General features: G+C 38.5%; 1 protein-coding gene across 3 annotated transcripts in view; it reads right to left on the bottom strand.

Annotated features, from left to right (window-relative positions):
- Window positions 1-15,244, bottom strand: part of LOC311431110 (uncharacterized protein) — a 396,810-nt gene that overhangs the window by 107,625 nt on the left and 273,941 nt on the right. Inside the window, exon 4 of one of the 3 annotated variants that reach the window (XR_014689248.1) lies at window positions 4,765-4,932. The exons of 1 other annotated variant lie outside the window; for it this stretch is intronic. The gene's annotated coding sequence lies outside the window, so the exon portion shown is untranslated. Of the gene's footprint in view, window positions 1-815; window positions 896-4,764; window positions 4,933-15,244 lie in introns of those variants that run through there. One more of the 3 variants, XM_084508335.1, reaches the window with a different exon arrangement.

The following is a 15,244-nucleotide window of genomic DNA, read 5'->3' as shown; positions in this document are numbered from 1 at the left end:
AGCCATCCCTTTAAAGTGTCTTTACTCATATTTTATGTCACCATTCAAAATCTTTATTTAGTAGAGCCCCAGACTCTGACGTGACTGCTCTGTTTTGAAATAGCACTTACCAGATTGATGCATGTAAGCATTAGTATCACGGGGGCTACCAGGTAACAAGGAGACATGATCAAGCATCAGAAACTTGGATTCTATCTTTAGCTCTGTTACTGACCAACTCCTTCACTTTGGACAACTCTGTTTTGTTCTTCTATCTTGAAGTGAATCCTTACCTTTACCTACTTAAGAAACAAGCTCCACTTGGAAGGTAACAACTTCTGCTGGATATGATTTCACATTAGGGATCTGATTTCTTCTGAGTCCTTTAGACAAGATAAATCATCATAATAATATTCTTATTTGCAGCTAAGATTAAACCGAAAGTTACTTTATTGGAGTGTCATCCTGGTTCCTGTGATATTTGTCTGAAACTTTCTTCTTAGAGTATAACAAATGTGCTTCAACTCCATTGGTCAGCTTCTTCCTCTAATGCAGATGGGTTAATGGATTTTTCTTACGCACAGTACAGCTTGTTTCTTAGTATTAATTTCAACTTCAGGTTATTGTGCAAATTATGTCCTAGCTGGAAATTGAACCACGTTGACCACTGGAAAAGAAAAGCCTAATATATGACCTGTATTATACAAATTTGCCCAGCCAGCAAAGTATAGTTGGATTGATTTTCACTCTGTCATATCGAGACAGTTTGTTAGACAAGTTCTCCACCCAGTGGCTGAAAGCGTTCATGAGAGCAAGGACATGATCCCCAGGATGCTGCTATTGAAAAGCTGGAGATGTAAGTCCTGCTTAAATATTTCAGCTGATGCAGGCAAAAGAATGTTTCCTTCATTGAAACCTAAGAAATCCATTAAAAAAATGTTTAATTCAAAAGTAGACTTAAGAACTATAGACGTAAATAACGAACCTCCCCAACACCTTCCAAAGCAAGCAAACAAAGAAACAAAACAAATAAACCAAAAACCTACACTAGTATTTCCTGCCGTTTCTGTTTTCAGAATATTTTATCAATATGGACTCAGAACTATGGGTGCTTTATTCGCTTGTTTGCTTTCAGCAGAGTTACAAGTCAGTTTCCTCTTGCCATCAACACAGGGACAAAATTAAAGCTTCTCTGAGAGTTATTTGAAACAGGATTTAGCACTTGAGAAGAATTTGCTTTATACATATAAAATGTGCAGACTCACTTCCATATATGAATCCCATTTCAGCATAATACACATCTAATACAGGTGTAAGACTGAGTAATATTGCTATGCCCCCCGAAATTTGGGAAGTAGCATTAGTTGGGAAAGCTGTTTTTTATAGGAGGTGCCTGACACGTGGAAAGGCTGTGGTATTTCACTTGATTTGCATCCACAGTTTATCTCAAATGTAAGAACTGCTTTGTTGAATTTCAGCCAGGACTAGGCAGCTTTCCATATGGCAAAGTTTGAAAGCCACCTTGCCTCCAACTGTAGTGGGACCAGAAAAGCTTTGCAGTATTTCTTCTTTAAGCTCATTCCGTTTCTGGGGGAATTTTTAGCAGCATTTCCCTCCTCTAATCCCTGAAAAACTGTTCAAATACCTTTTAGCCTGAAATAATCCCCTGGAATTATGAAGGAAGGGATCTGGACAGATCCTGTTTTGACAGGACATTAATCACAAAGATGATCTCCTGTTACTAATACTCAGGTACATCTGCCAGAGGGCAATGGGACTTGTGACCATCTCTGTTAGCACATGCCAGGGAAGTGCATACCTCAACAACACTGCAACAACAACAAAGCAAATAAAAAGGATTCAGCAGCAGCATAGGTATACTTATGAGATTTAACATAGTTCATTTTTGTTCTTCGAACAGATGCACTTTGCTCATGCTTTTTTGATTTTAATCTTACCTCTTTTTGAATTTTGTAGATCCCTTTCATACAGTTATATGTATAAATATATATGTGTGGAGAATATATTACTTGGTGAACTTGAAAGTTACTGCATTTATATATGTAAATCCTTCTTTATTGATGAAATATTTGAGTCAGTTACAAATATTAAAATCAATATAAATATATTTTTGATTTCAGTACTCAAATTTGTAAAATACAAGATGAACAAATAAACAAAAAAGGCAGTACACATCCCACACATACCCCTCTCAATAATGCCCAGATGGCCTCACAGGGAACCACAATAATTCTCACAAAACTTTGCACATCTAGTAGACACTGCTCTACTGCTAGACTGGCATTTATTTCTGAATATAAGTTTGAAGCTTTTTCATTGGAAGGTGGGGTAGGGTGGGGAAACATTACATTTGGGTACATAATGCTGTGAATTAAGTATCACAAAAAACGGAAGAGAAAGGTAAAATTTACAACTAGGACTTTGTCCTGCAAATTTAGAAAATAATTACAATGAACTATAAATAAGAAGGAAATATTTAAATACAATTTATTCTCCAAATAGAACCATAGGAGAGTAGAGTCATTTAGGTTGGAAAAGACCTCTAAGTCCAACACATGGTTGGACACAAGTCCAACCATTAACCTAGCACTGCCAAGTTTACCACTAAGACATTATGCTTCATAAGATTAATCTACTAGTTAGTAAAAATACCTACTTTTTCTACTTTATGACACTGCTCATTCAGTCATGCAACTGTTTTGCAATTTTACATCATTTATAATATTCCAGCTCCCCTAAAACCAAAACTGATTTGTCATTTCTTTTCCTGGTAAACATTGCTGTTTTCCCAAATCAAAAAGATAATTTCACATAATCATTTTGTTTATGATAAAAATGAAAATATTTTTTTTGTTTGTTTGCTTGTTGCTTTTTGTAAAATATGTGGGAAGCTTGAAATGGAAAGGTGACAACTAAAACTTCCCCTCTCCCCTTACCTACATTATTCTTTTCTGCATTCCACTCCAACCGAATGCACAAAATTCAAAATTGTTCTGTTTTCCTGTATTTTTGTACCATTTTTTGATAAGGGCTGGGGCAGGAGGAGGGGGATAGTTCTGGGGTTAATGACAAGGGAATGATTAACTCTTTGATAGACTCTAAAAAATTAAACAGTTTAGAGAGTTTAGATAAAACAGTGAATATATAACTTTCTCAGTGGAATTATCATTCTGTTCTAGTTGCTTATATTTTTGTTTGCTTTTTGTGATTTTGAGAGAGTGGGGGAGAAATTCTGGACACAAATCTTACTGTACAGATTTAAATTGTAAGATAGAATGCAGTAAAAGAGAGAAGTAGCTTAACTTTGCATCTCATTTTCCATCCTCTACTGGAATCTAAATTATGGTTCATTTCATGAGTCTCTCAAATAATCTGACAAAAGGGTAGAGCAAATACTTTTAAGATGATGTTTCATCTTGTACAGATTAAGTACAGTGAAGCACCAGGTTTATGGTGACTTCCCTTGCAGACAGGACTTAGTCTTTCTGTGAAGAACTAGATTTGCATGTCCTCTCTGACACTAGGTTGGCGACTATGTCAAGTCCTTCAGGGAAGGAATCTCCTCACCCCGGAGGGAAGCGCATCGGTTTTACAAATTGTTAGCCGACTTCACCACCTAGTGGTACTATATGAAAAGTTTCCAGGGTAGTGTTAGCCATTAAATCTAAGGAGAAATTTGGTATGAAGCACAAATAGTCCAACATAACACTATGCTGGAACTAGGGCTACATAATTGCATGGAGTCTGCGCTCACTTCAGTAAAAACAGAGTGCGTATCTCTCTGTCTTTCAGTATCCCCCACTTCTCTGACAGACACTAATGGTCCACATTCATTCCCTGCAATGTCCAACAAAGCAGATGTCTTTCCTAATTTAACTCCAGGTGACAGAGTACTTCACCTGCCTGATACAAGTAACTGTCTGAACCTTAGCTGTTTTTTTTTGTTTGCTTGTTTTTCTTATTCCACTTCTGTTTTAGCACAAATACATAGATTCCACACGACCACAGGTCAGAAAAAGAGTGGAAATTATACTACCCTTAAAAAAATAATAGTGCGGAAAGCAAATGATTTAGTATCAAGGACTTTGAAATAAGAATTCAGAAGGTCTCATCAACAAATCTTTCTTGATGACATTGGCTCTGCTTATTTGCTCTAACAATATTTAAGCTTACCACTAAATACAGATAGCCTCTACCCAAAATGAACAGTTGTAATACTCACCTATATTCCGTGATTTACCCTGCAAAGTCTAGCTAGCAGAGATATGGCTTCATTATCCAAAACAGATTCATATTTCCATCAGCTCAGCTGCCCAAGAACTAAAAATTACTGTCCACGTTATCACTGACTGTAGAGTTGGGCATCACTTTAAAAAAGATGTAATAGCCTCACGCTTACAACTCAAAATGAAGAAATACAGGATGACTTCCTTAAGTTTTGGTTGCTTTCAAACTCAAAGTATAAACATCTACATTCAAGTATTGTTTCTATGCAGAATACATTTCCCCCTAGGGAAGAGAAAAACAAAAACAAAAACAAACAAACAAACAAAACAAAAAAGACTTTCTCCTAAATTTCAAAGGATTTCTGTCCATTTGTTCACTTTTCTGTTTCATTTTCTTTTTTTCTTTTTTTCTTTTTTTTTTTTTTCTTTTTATTGATTGACAGCTTCTGCTTCAGTCTTTAAGGGGACTGAATATCTACCTGTTTACCTTTCTGGGTGCCAGTTATTTTCTATAAATCTGACTTTGGGTAGTGCTTACCACCAGAAATGCTGGCTGTGCCATCTTCATTTCCAAAACGGGTCTTGGAGGGGTACAGAGCTTTAAACTTGATCTACCCTACTTTTGTGGAGGTTGGGTCCTCTTGCCCTTCACAACCTTCCTACCTCTTCTTGCTCTCATACCAGCGATGAACTGACCTTTCAGATCCTGTTCAGGCCAAAGAGACAGAAGAAAAATATCCACTTTTTTGCTGGTTAGATTTTGGTCATTGTAGGCTCATCAAGGCAAGGACAGAAGAAATGGCAGGACATAAGCAGTGGCAGATAAGATTGGTCTAAATACTCTGAAAACTTTCCAGAGTTGGTTTATTTCTGTTGTTTAACCTTTGGTCTACGGAATTGTGGAGGGAATTGGTGGACTACCACAAAGGATTTATGAAACTTTTTTTTTTTTTTTTTTTTAATTAATCTACCTAAGGTTAATATTTCTAGAATGAGCTCCTAATGAGATGAGGTGGGATGGGGATGAGGTGCTGATCTCATCTCTCTGTTAACCAGAGATGGGACCCAAGGGAACATCATGAGGCTGCATCAGGGGAGGTTCAGGTCATATATAAGAAAAAGCTTCTTCACTGAGAGGGTGTTTGGGCACTGAATATGCTCACCAGAAAAGTGGTCACAGCACTGAGCCTGACAGAGATCAAGAATCATTTGGACAATCCTCTCAGACATATGGTTTAAGGTTTAGGTAGTCTTGTGTGGAGCCAGGATTTGGATTTCATGATCCTTGTAGGTCCCCTCTAACTCAAGATATCCTATTCTATCCTATCCTATCACCAGTAAGCTCAGACTTGATATACAGGCTGTCTGCCTGTAGACAGACAAAATTAACAAAAACGTTTGTATTAGCAAATCCATAGATATCAAATTGCATTTCATTTACAGAGACCACATTGATTCTTGGTTGTATGATCCTGTGGAACTCTTACAGTGGAGCAATATGTACCATAGTAACAAAATACAGAAACAACAAAGCAGGAAGATTAAAACTGAAACATTGCTTTTTGGGGGGAAGAAAGCAGTTATTTGGCTTCCAGTGGTCATTCTTATCATAAGCCTCCTTGTTTTTAAATACCAGATATTGTTATAGTCAATCAGTATTTGTTTTCCCTCATAAGCATGATCTCAGAAGCACTCAAGCACTAGTATAAACTTGTTCTTAAAATCAAACTATCTTACTCTTATCTCCCATACCAACAGCTGCTTACATGTTTTGCTCACCTTTCTTTGAATTTAACATAATAATAGACTCAGTCCTCTTTCAGAATTACTCTGGATGAGAATAACTGAATTGTTATTGTTTCCTGATTTATATCTATATTTATCTAAAGCAAGAAAGAAAAAAAAGAAAAAAATAGCCAACAGATGATGATATCAGGAAAAAATTATATCAATTATACCTCATCAGCCTTTCAAGGAAAAGGAAGAAGCAGACTTTTTGCTTATGGTTCTTATATAAAAACCACAATAAATAAACAGTTGATGATATACACAGTACACCACATCTTAGTGGAATGAATCTGCACAAGCTTGTGGAAGTTAGCACTATCAGCAGCAGAGACAAGGGCTCAACTGATTTGCTAGAAGCTAGTCAGTTACAATACACCTTAATTAACAAGGGATTTAAAACAAAAACAAAAAAAAAAAAACCTTGGAAGTAAGGAGAGCCACCTCTGTCCTCTGCAATATTTTATTACTTAGAATTTCATACATGCCCCTTTCCTTTGTGTGAATAGATCCATGAATTTATCCTTGCAGATATTTTCCTATTAATTCCACCCCCCTTACTATGACAATCAATGGAAAGATATTGTCCTGATACATACAGGTACATAGTACACGGGATTAGCTGAAAAGCCCCCAAGCTACAACCCTAAGGAGAGAAGGATACCTTGAAAATAAAGTATCAGATGAAAAGCCTACAATGAAAGTGTACTTTTCAGGCCTTATTTGTTTCTTTTTTATTCAATGACTGCATTTTTAAAAAGGTTTTGCAACACACGTTAGTATTTCCATGTTCAGACAACTCTTCCCAGGAATGCTGATAACCTCCTGGTGTCAGTATGACTCTACTGCAATTCAACTCCCGTTGCTAAGTCCTGAATTGAGATTAAAAAAAAACATGTTTAAATATGACAGCTAATACACTGCCTAGGGACTGGGACTTCAGTATGTTACATGAATTTCTTAGCAGCAGTAAACATGTATTTCCTTATGCATTCTTTGTACCATTGCCACAGTTCTGGTTATGAAAGGAATATCTTGATACTGTTCTTTGTACTATACAACCACTAGTAGGCATGTAATTATTCTAGAGAAAAAAAAAAAAAAAAAGAAGAAGAAGAAGAAGAAGAAGAAGAAGAACAAAAAGCTATTTGTCATTGTATTTATTTCACTTTATGTACAAGAAGATCTCTAGCAGTAAAGCAAGTGCTGCACCCATCTTAAGCCTGCTGCCTCTATTCAATCTCCTTCACCCCAGCCCTGGTTACTCAAAAATGTTAGCAGCTGTACCAAACTGTCCTGAGATACTGCTTCTCTTTCATTTACACAGTAGCAATATCCAGGAGTGGCTGTATCAAATTATGGATCTTACTCACCAGTGTCTTCCTAAACTGTGCCTATTTATGCCCAAATACCAATCCAGCAGCACAGGGCAGAATACAAGAGAGAATGGCAGATGGCTTATTTTGATTATCTGTAGGGAAGGTAACTTTAACTGACCTGTAACTACCACCTAGCAAGATTTCTGCTTGTTTTGATAGCAAGGTAATATGCACGAATGTCCTCTCTTCTGCTTTTTATTTTGGCCTTTCTCTGTACTAGTAGAAAAACAGACAGGATTTATTCTCCATTCCTTTACAACAACTTGGGAAACAGTTGAAAGAGAGTTGAATGGGCATACTTGCACATTAACTGAAGGGTAAGAAGGAAGGTGACTACATGAAAAAGGACATAGGTACATGCAAAGAGAAATGATTCTAAGAATTCAGGAATTCTTAGAAATCCTTGAAGAGGGAAAAGAGACAAAAGGAACTGGCCACCAAGTAGGTTCAAAAGCTTCCAGCCATTCTCCTTCTTGAATCCCTGAACCCACTCAGAGCTCCCACTAACTCTCGAGGCCTGTTTTTCCTTTGTCCTTTTCCCAAAACCTATCATGATATTAAATTTTACCAAAAGTACTGAGAAACATTAGATCAGCTCTGGGATAGCCAGGTGGAATGTGCTTAAATGGATTTTAAGCTAAGAAATGTTATTACATTTGTTTTGCCTTATCATGGTATGATGGATCGAGACATAGAGAACTTTTTTTTTGTTAAAGTTTCTTTTAACATTGGAGAGAGAATAGTAGGTGAAACTTAGACAAACTTCTGTGATAATGAGTTTCTTCCACTTCTGTATCTAAACAAGTCCTCCGTCACATACTGCAGCACTCCACTGTGAATGTGTCAACGTAAGTGCTTTCTGAGAAGTTTTTACACTGTTTTCCACTAAGCAGTAAAACCTTTTCTTAACTTTCAGAACCTGCTTATCAAAATCACATAGAACTGAAGTTTAAGTCCATTGCTCCTGTCTTGTTGCATGGGAAAAAATAAGGTGTCTTTTTGATTTTAAAACAAGCTTAGAACCACTTTAAATAAAGCAATTTGGTAATGTGATTATTTTCAGAAATACTGTACAAATAACTACTATTTTAAACAACTGAGTTCTACCTCAGAATTCTTAATCATTACAAAGTTGTTTTCAAACATACATTTGTAAGGATACTAAGAAGAACAATTCTGTTGTTTTTGTTTGTCTGTTTTTTGTTGTTGTTGTTGTTTTTTCTGTTTTGGGGTGTTTTTGTTGTTGTTTTTTTTGTGTGTCTTTTTCTAGTTTTATTAACTAGAAAACAAATGTCTTCTTGGCATTTAACAAGCCAGTCAGGGTTTTCTGTTGGCAAAACCCACTGGGATCCCACAGGGATCATGATAACTAAGCTGAACTTCTGTTATAGAATACTGTTTCCAATAGATCAATTTTTCAGAGATACTTTAATAATGGTTTGGCAGAATGTTTGTTCAGCTAGAGGGTTCTTAGAATATCAGACAATCCCAGAATTTGGAATTACTTTATTGCTTTCCTTTGAAGTAAAACAATAGTAGATGGTTCACTGAAGCATCAGTATTGCTATAGAATAATTGCTACTTCCAAGGAGAAAAAGTTTCTCCTGAAAAAAGAAAAGAAAAAAGAAAAGTTTCCTGAAAGTACAGTCTTTGTTGAGCATGTTAATTTGGAATTCAGAATAATTCACATTCATTTGCTCATTTCAGCTAATTTATGATCGTACAGTTCTCCCTACATAACTCACAGCTAATCTACGGAGATTTCTGTCAAAACTGCAGGATATTTAAATTTATGTTGCAACCAACATATCAAATATAGTGAAGTTCATGCTCACAAGTATAATGAAACTTTAGGAAATTCTTCATTGGTTATAAGTGATTTTTAGGAGAAAAGTGATTTGGGGATTGAAACTGATAAAAGTGTATGTAAGATCAGTAGGATACACAAAACTGAGATTGGAAAGGATTTAGAGCTCCCTTGTAACAGGAATCATAGAAACTAAGCTTTTTTGAAATTATTTATAATCTGAAATAAATCTGCCACATACTCACTTTCTGCATTTGCTTGTAGTTCTGGAAACTCATCCATAATTACAGGACTGCTTATTTAATCTACCTAAAGTTTTCCATTATCATTTAAGATAAATGTAGATTTAAGACTGGTGTTTAAAATGAATTTCATTTTTCAATTCTAACCATAAAAAGCATAAGTCTAATTCCCTGCCCACCACTCAACTGGAAGCTCCTAATTTCTGTAATCATAGCTCATGCTTATTTTTCAAATGAATAGTGTAAGAAATCTGAACATCACTGGAACAAACTTCCTTTTCCATCAGCCAGCAAATTCTTGTCAGTGAAATATCAGAGCTTGTCAGAAATTCCAGTGCAACCATCCAGATTATTACAAGAGAGACAGAGATGTTACAATATGGCGCTGAGGCTTCAGCAGCAATTGCAAAATGCATACTAGTATTGCACAAATTGTAGCACTGCTTGTCCTGTGAAGAAATCTGTGTACATGTATTTCCTTTAATTCCTATATTTTCATTAATCTTTAGGATACTGTGTTGCAACCTCAAATTTCTCATCCCAATCTCTCTACCTGTTAAAATGATAGCCTTTAAGTTCCTCAGTAAAAAATACTATTCTTCACAGATACAGCCTTCAATGCAGTCATGCCCCTAGTTCTTAGGTACTTCAGGTTTCATGGGCTTCACCAACAGCGACAGAAGAGGGGAAGCTCTAGATGTTACTTGAGAATTGAATGTATTTCACACAGATGTTACCTTTGAAGTAATGAGTCATGTTAACAAAAAGATTCACTGTCCCAACCAGAACTCTAGCCCTGAAATCTGATCTCAGTTGGTCATGTGTTAGCCTGGATAGAATAAATGGGTCCAAAGTATCCAAAGAGAAAAAGCACCTGTGCAATTGTACAACATTAAGGAAGGCCTAGAAGCTCTGTCTACAGAGACCTTCAAATTAGCTTAATCCTAAACAAGAGACTGAAACATGATTTTAAAAAGCAGCTTCTCATTAATCAAGAATATTTTTTTCTTGTATTTTTACTGAAGAATGGATAAAACATTAGACAGCTTAGACATTAATTTTATTTTCCTCCTCTCTAATCTTCACATTTAGCTATGTAGAATTCTTCTAAAGAAGAAGTACCAGGTGAGACTTTAAACAGTTAATACTGTCCTTCCTAGAGAGTTTGAAATTAACTGGAGTGCTGGTTGTAAAGTGATTTTGCTTTGAGGAAATAGTACAAAAGCAGTGCTAAATAGAAGACTCAAAGATAATGAAGGTCATCTTCCTGGTGATGGTGACCTGATGCGGCCTCTGGCCTGTATTGTGGGCTCGCTGCTGAACTGACAGCACAGCCATATTACCTGACCTGGCAAATCTGCACTGATATTGAGGCTGCTTTGACCCTTGATCTGTACCACAGATCACAAGATACTCTCTTGTTTTGTTAACCCAGACACTACCTAGGGCAGTGTATATGAGAGAAACAACACAGCACTCCTTTATTTATCAGGGTGACAGAAGAGATCTCAAAAGAGAGAAAAACTGAGCTATTTGTTCTGGTATTTCTTTAACTAAATCTTATTTCTAACACCCTAACCTTGGTATCCAGTTCAAGTTCTATGCTGCCCTTAACTATGTGACTCATTCAGCTCAATCCATAGACTTCACTAACAATTGCTTTGAACCAGCTGTTTTTTTCCTCTTGACCTTTTGCTAAGTTGCACAAGCAATTTTATATAAAACAGGCTAAACTGGACTTTTCCTGCATTGAAAATTAGGAGCACAGACTCTAGCCATAAATGGGAGGAGAATCTGTGCTAGGCCACAAATATACCAGCATTGTTACATATATATACCAGCACATGTACACTTGGGTCTGATGCAATTCCAAACAGCTTCCTCAGATCGGGGATGATTTGGAGAGCTTCATTATGTTTCAGAAAGCTTAGATATTCTCTTTTTTCAGATACTTTGTTCCCTCTCACTTCTGAAACTAAAAATGTCTCTTTAAAAGTGGAATTTCCAGATTTCAAGAGATCTTTCACTCAGATTAAGGCTATGAAGATAATAGCTAAGTGCATTTCTATTCTTCCTATCATGCACATCTATTTTAAGCATCACAGATGTACTGTAGGTGAAGGATAAATACGTGCTACAGTGAAAATATTGGCTATCAAAATGTGAGCAGTAGCTCTTCTCTCACTGGTATAGACAGAGTTGCTATAAATAAAATATCTTTTGTCATTGCAGCTTTTCTCCCCTTGCAAAAAAAGCTCACAAGAAATTTTTACTGCAGCTTGGGTAGTGTCAAAGCTCTGCCATAGTGTTCCAAATGAGTAATTTCATTATAATTAATCCACAAGAGATGTGCTTACTCCAGCACTGTTGGCCTTTTGATCTCAAAGAACACAGCACTATTGTAGTACATATTCCTCAAAGGCTACAATGCTTAAATAATACAGTTCTTTTATCTACTGCCTCTTTAAAAATGTAAAGATATTTGAAAGGTCAGTATTCCAAAATGTTGGAATACTTAAAAAATCTTAAATATTATCTAATGGTTAAAGAATTTGGTATGTGTGTGCTTAAAATGGGAATATATGAACTGATTATAATGTCATTATTAAATATCGAGATGTATTAAGTATTTTTCAAAAATATGCACCTCATTTTCTCAGCTGCAAGATGAATATCTTTATTTTAAGTAACCTCACAGAAAGTTGGAGTTACCAATTTGACACTAACATATTTATGCTTTTATAAATGTGGCTATTTATCCACATAGATAAATTTAGATTTCTATTTATTGCCATAGAAATCTGGCAATAAAACTTATTACAGTAAAGAGAATTATTGCTTCTAAAGGCATAGAGCTCTGAAGTTCAAGATTTGTAGAAGGAAAAATGTCTAGGCTGATATAGCTCTTTTAAATTACTGAAATGCTTCAGAATTACAAAGGGTTATGAAAAAAATAAATCTCCGTGACCTTCTGTGTTAGCCCAGGGGAGGTTGTTTGCATTTTTTGTTTTTGGAGAGGAGGCGGGGAAATCAAAATCCAAAGCCATTACTTCAGATAAAAGGAGAGATATTGAATAGAATCAGTGCTTAAAAGTCTCATAGTTTAAGTTTTTTGAAAGCTTGTGAACAGATTTAGTCTTTGAAACAGTTGTATTCTTTTGGGGACATGTGGGCTTTATTCTTTTATTTATTTTATTCTGATGGCTGTTAATGATATGTGATGAAAAGAATGCATTATCTTAATATACTGCACACATTAGCTCCATATCATAGAATATACCAAGTTGGAAGGGGCCCACAAGGATCATTGAGTACAACACCCGAGCTCCCAAAGGACCACCCAAAAAAATCAGACCATGTCTCTGAGAGCACTGTCCAAATGCTTCTTGAACTCTGGCAGGCTAGGTGTTGTCACCACATCCATGGGGAGCCTGTTCCAGTGTCCAACCACCCTTTCACTGAAGAACCTTTCCCTGATATCCAACCTGAACCACTCCTGTCACAGCGTCAAGCCATTTCTTTGTGTCCTGTCTCTGTCACCACAGAGAACAGCTCAGCACCTGCCCCTCTACTCCCCTCATGAGGAAGCTGTAGACCATGATCACAGAATCACAGAACTGTAGGGGTTGGAACGGACCTCAAAAGATCATTGGGTCCAACCCCCTGCCAAAGCAGGTTCCTCAAAGCAGACTGCCCAGGTGGGCGTCCAGACAGGCCTTGAATATCTCCAGAGTAGGAGACTCCACAACATCCCTAGACAGCCTGTTCCAATGCTCCGTCACCCTCACCGTGAAGAGGTTATTTCGCATGTCAGAGCGGAACTTCCTGTGCTCTAACTTGCAGCCATTGCCCCTTGTCCTATCCCCACAAACCACTGAAAAGAGGTTGGCTACATCCTTCTGTCTCCCACCCCTCAGATATTTATATGCATTGAGGAGATCCCCTCTCAGTCTTCTCTTCTCCAGGCTGAACAGACCCAGGTCTCTCAGCCTTTCTTCATAAGGAAGATGCTCCAGGCCCCGTATCATCTTTGTGGCCCTCCGCTGGACTCTTTCCAGGAGATCCCTGTCTTTCTTGTACCAGAGAGCCCAGAACTGGACACAGTACTCCAGGTGAGGCCTGACCAGGGCAGAGTAGAAGGGGAGGATCACCTCCCTTGACCTGCTGGCCTTTTAATCCTTTTAATGCATGCCAGGATCCCATTAGCCCTCTTGGCCACAAGGGCACAGTGCTGGCTCATGGTCAACCTGTCATCCACCAGGACCCCCAGGTCCTTCTCCTTAGAGCTCCTCTCCAGCAGGTTGTCCCCCAGCCTGTAATGATACTTCGGGTTGTTCCTTCCCTGGTGCAGGACTATACACTTGCTCTTATTAAATCTCATTTGGTTTCTTCCTGCCTATCTCTCCAGCCAGTCCAGGTCTCGCTGAATGGCAGCACAGCCTTCCGGTGTGTCAGCCACTCCTCCCAGCTTTGTGTCATCGGCGTACTTGCTGAGGGCAGACACTATTCCCTCATCAAGGTTGTCGATGAAGATATTGAACAAGACCGGACCCAGCACCGACCCCTGGGGAACACCACTAGTCACAGGCCTCCAGCCAGACTCGGCTCCTCTGATCACCACCCTCTGAGCTCCGCCAGTCAGCCAGTTCTCAACCCACCTTACTGTCCCCTCCTCTATCCCACGCTTTCTCAGCTTTGCTATCAGGATGTCATGGGAGACAGTATCGAAAGCCTTGATAAAGTCAAGGTAGATGACATCCACCACTCTCCCCCCATCTACCCAGCTGGTGATATCATCAATGAGGTTGGTTGAGCACGACTTCCCCTTGGTGAATCCATGCTGACTACTCCTCATAGCCTTCTTCTCTTCCAATTGCTTGGAGATGGCATCCAGAACAAGTTGCTCCAATACCTTTCCAGGGACAGAAGTGAGACGGACTGGCCTGTAGTTTCCCAGATTTCTGCCATTTCTGCCAGATTTTTCCCAGTTTCCTGCCCTTCTTGAAGACCGGAGTGACATTGGCTATCCTCCAGTCTTCAGGCACCTCACCCATTCTCCAGGACCTTTCAAAGATGATAGAGAGCGGTTCGGCGATCACATCTGTCAGCTCCCTTAGCACATGCGGATGCATCCCATTGGGACGCAAGGATTTGTGTGCTTTGAGCCCACTCAGATGCTCTCGAACCACTCCCATGTCCACCAGACCCTTTGTCCTATTGCCAGGGGCGAGGAGTCCCAGAGGAGTGTCCTTGAAGCAAAGACTGAACCAAAGAAAGCATTCAGTATCGCTGCCTTCTCAGCATCTCCCGTGACCAGGATACCCCCCTCATTCAGGAAGGGACCCACATTATCCCTAGTCCTCCTCTTGCTGTTTACATACTTGAAAAAACCCTTCTTATTATCCTTTATCTCTTTCACAAACCTCATCTCTAGGTGGGCTTTAGCCTTCCTTGTCGCATCCCTGCAGGCCCTGACAACACATCTATACTCCTCCCAAGAGGACAGGCCCTTTTTCCACATTTCACAGACCTTCCTCTTCCTTTTGATCTTATTGATGAGCTCCTTGCTCATCCATGCGGGTTTCCTGCCCCCCTTCCCCGATTTCCTATTCTTCAGGATGCACTGATCCTGAGCATGGAAGAAGTGCTGCTTAAATGTAGCCCAGCTCTCACAAGCACCCTTGCCTTCAAGCAACCTATCCCATAAGATACTCCCAAGCAGGTCCCGGAAGAAGTCGAAGTTGGCTCTTTGGAAGTCCAGGGTAGCAATCCTGCTTTTAGCCTTACTTCCTTTGCCTAGTTCCA

The sequence above is a fragment of the Aythya ferina genome, assembly GCF_964211825.1.
Source record: "Aythya ferina genome assembly, chromosome: 2".
Lineage (NCBI taxonomy): Eukaryota > Metazoa > Chordata > Aves > Anseriformes > Anatidae > Aythya > Aythya ferina.
The sequence above is the reverse complement of the archived record's forward strand: the minus strand, read 5'-3'. Positions and strand labels throughout refer to the sequence as shown.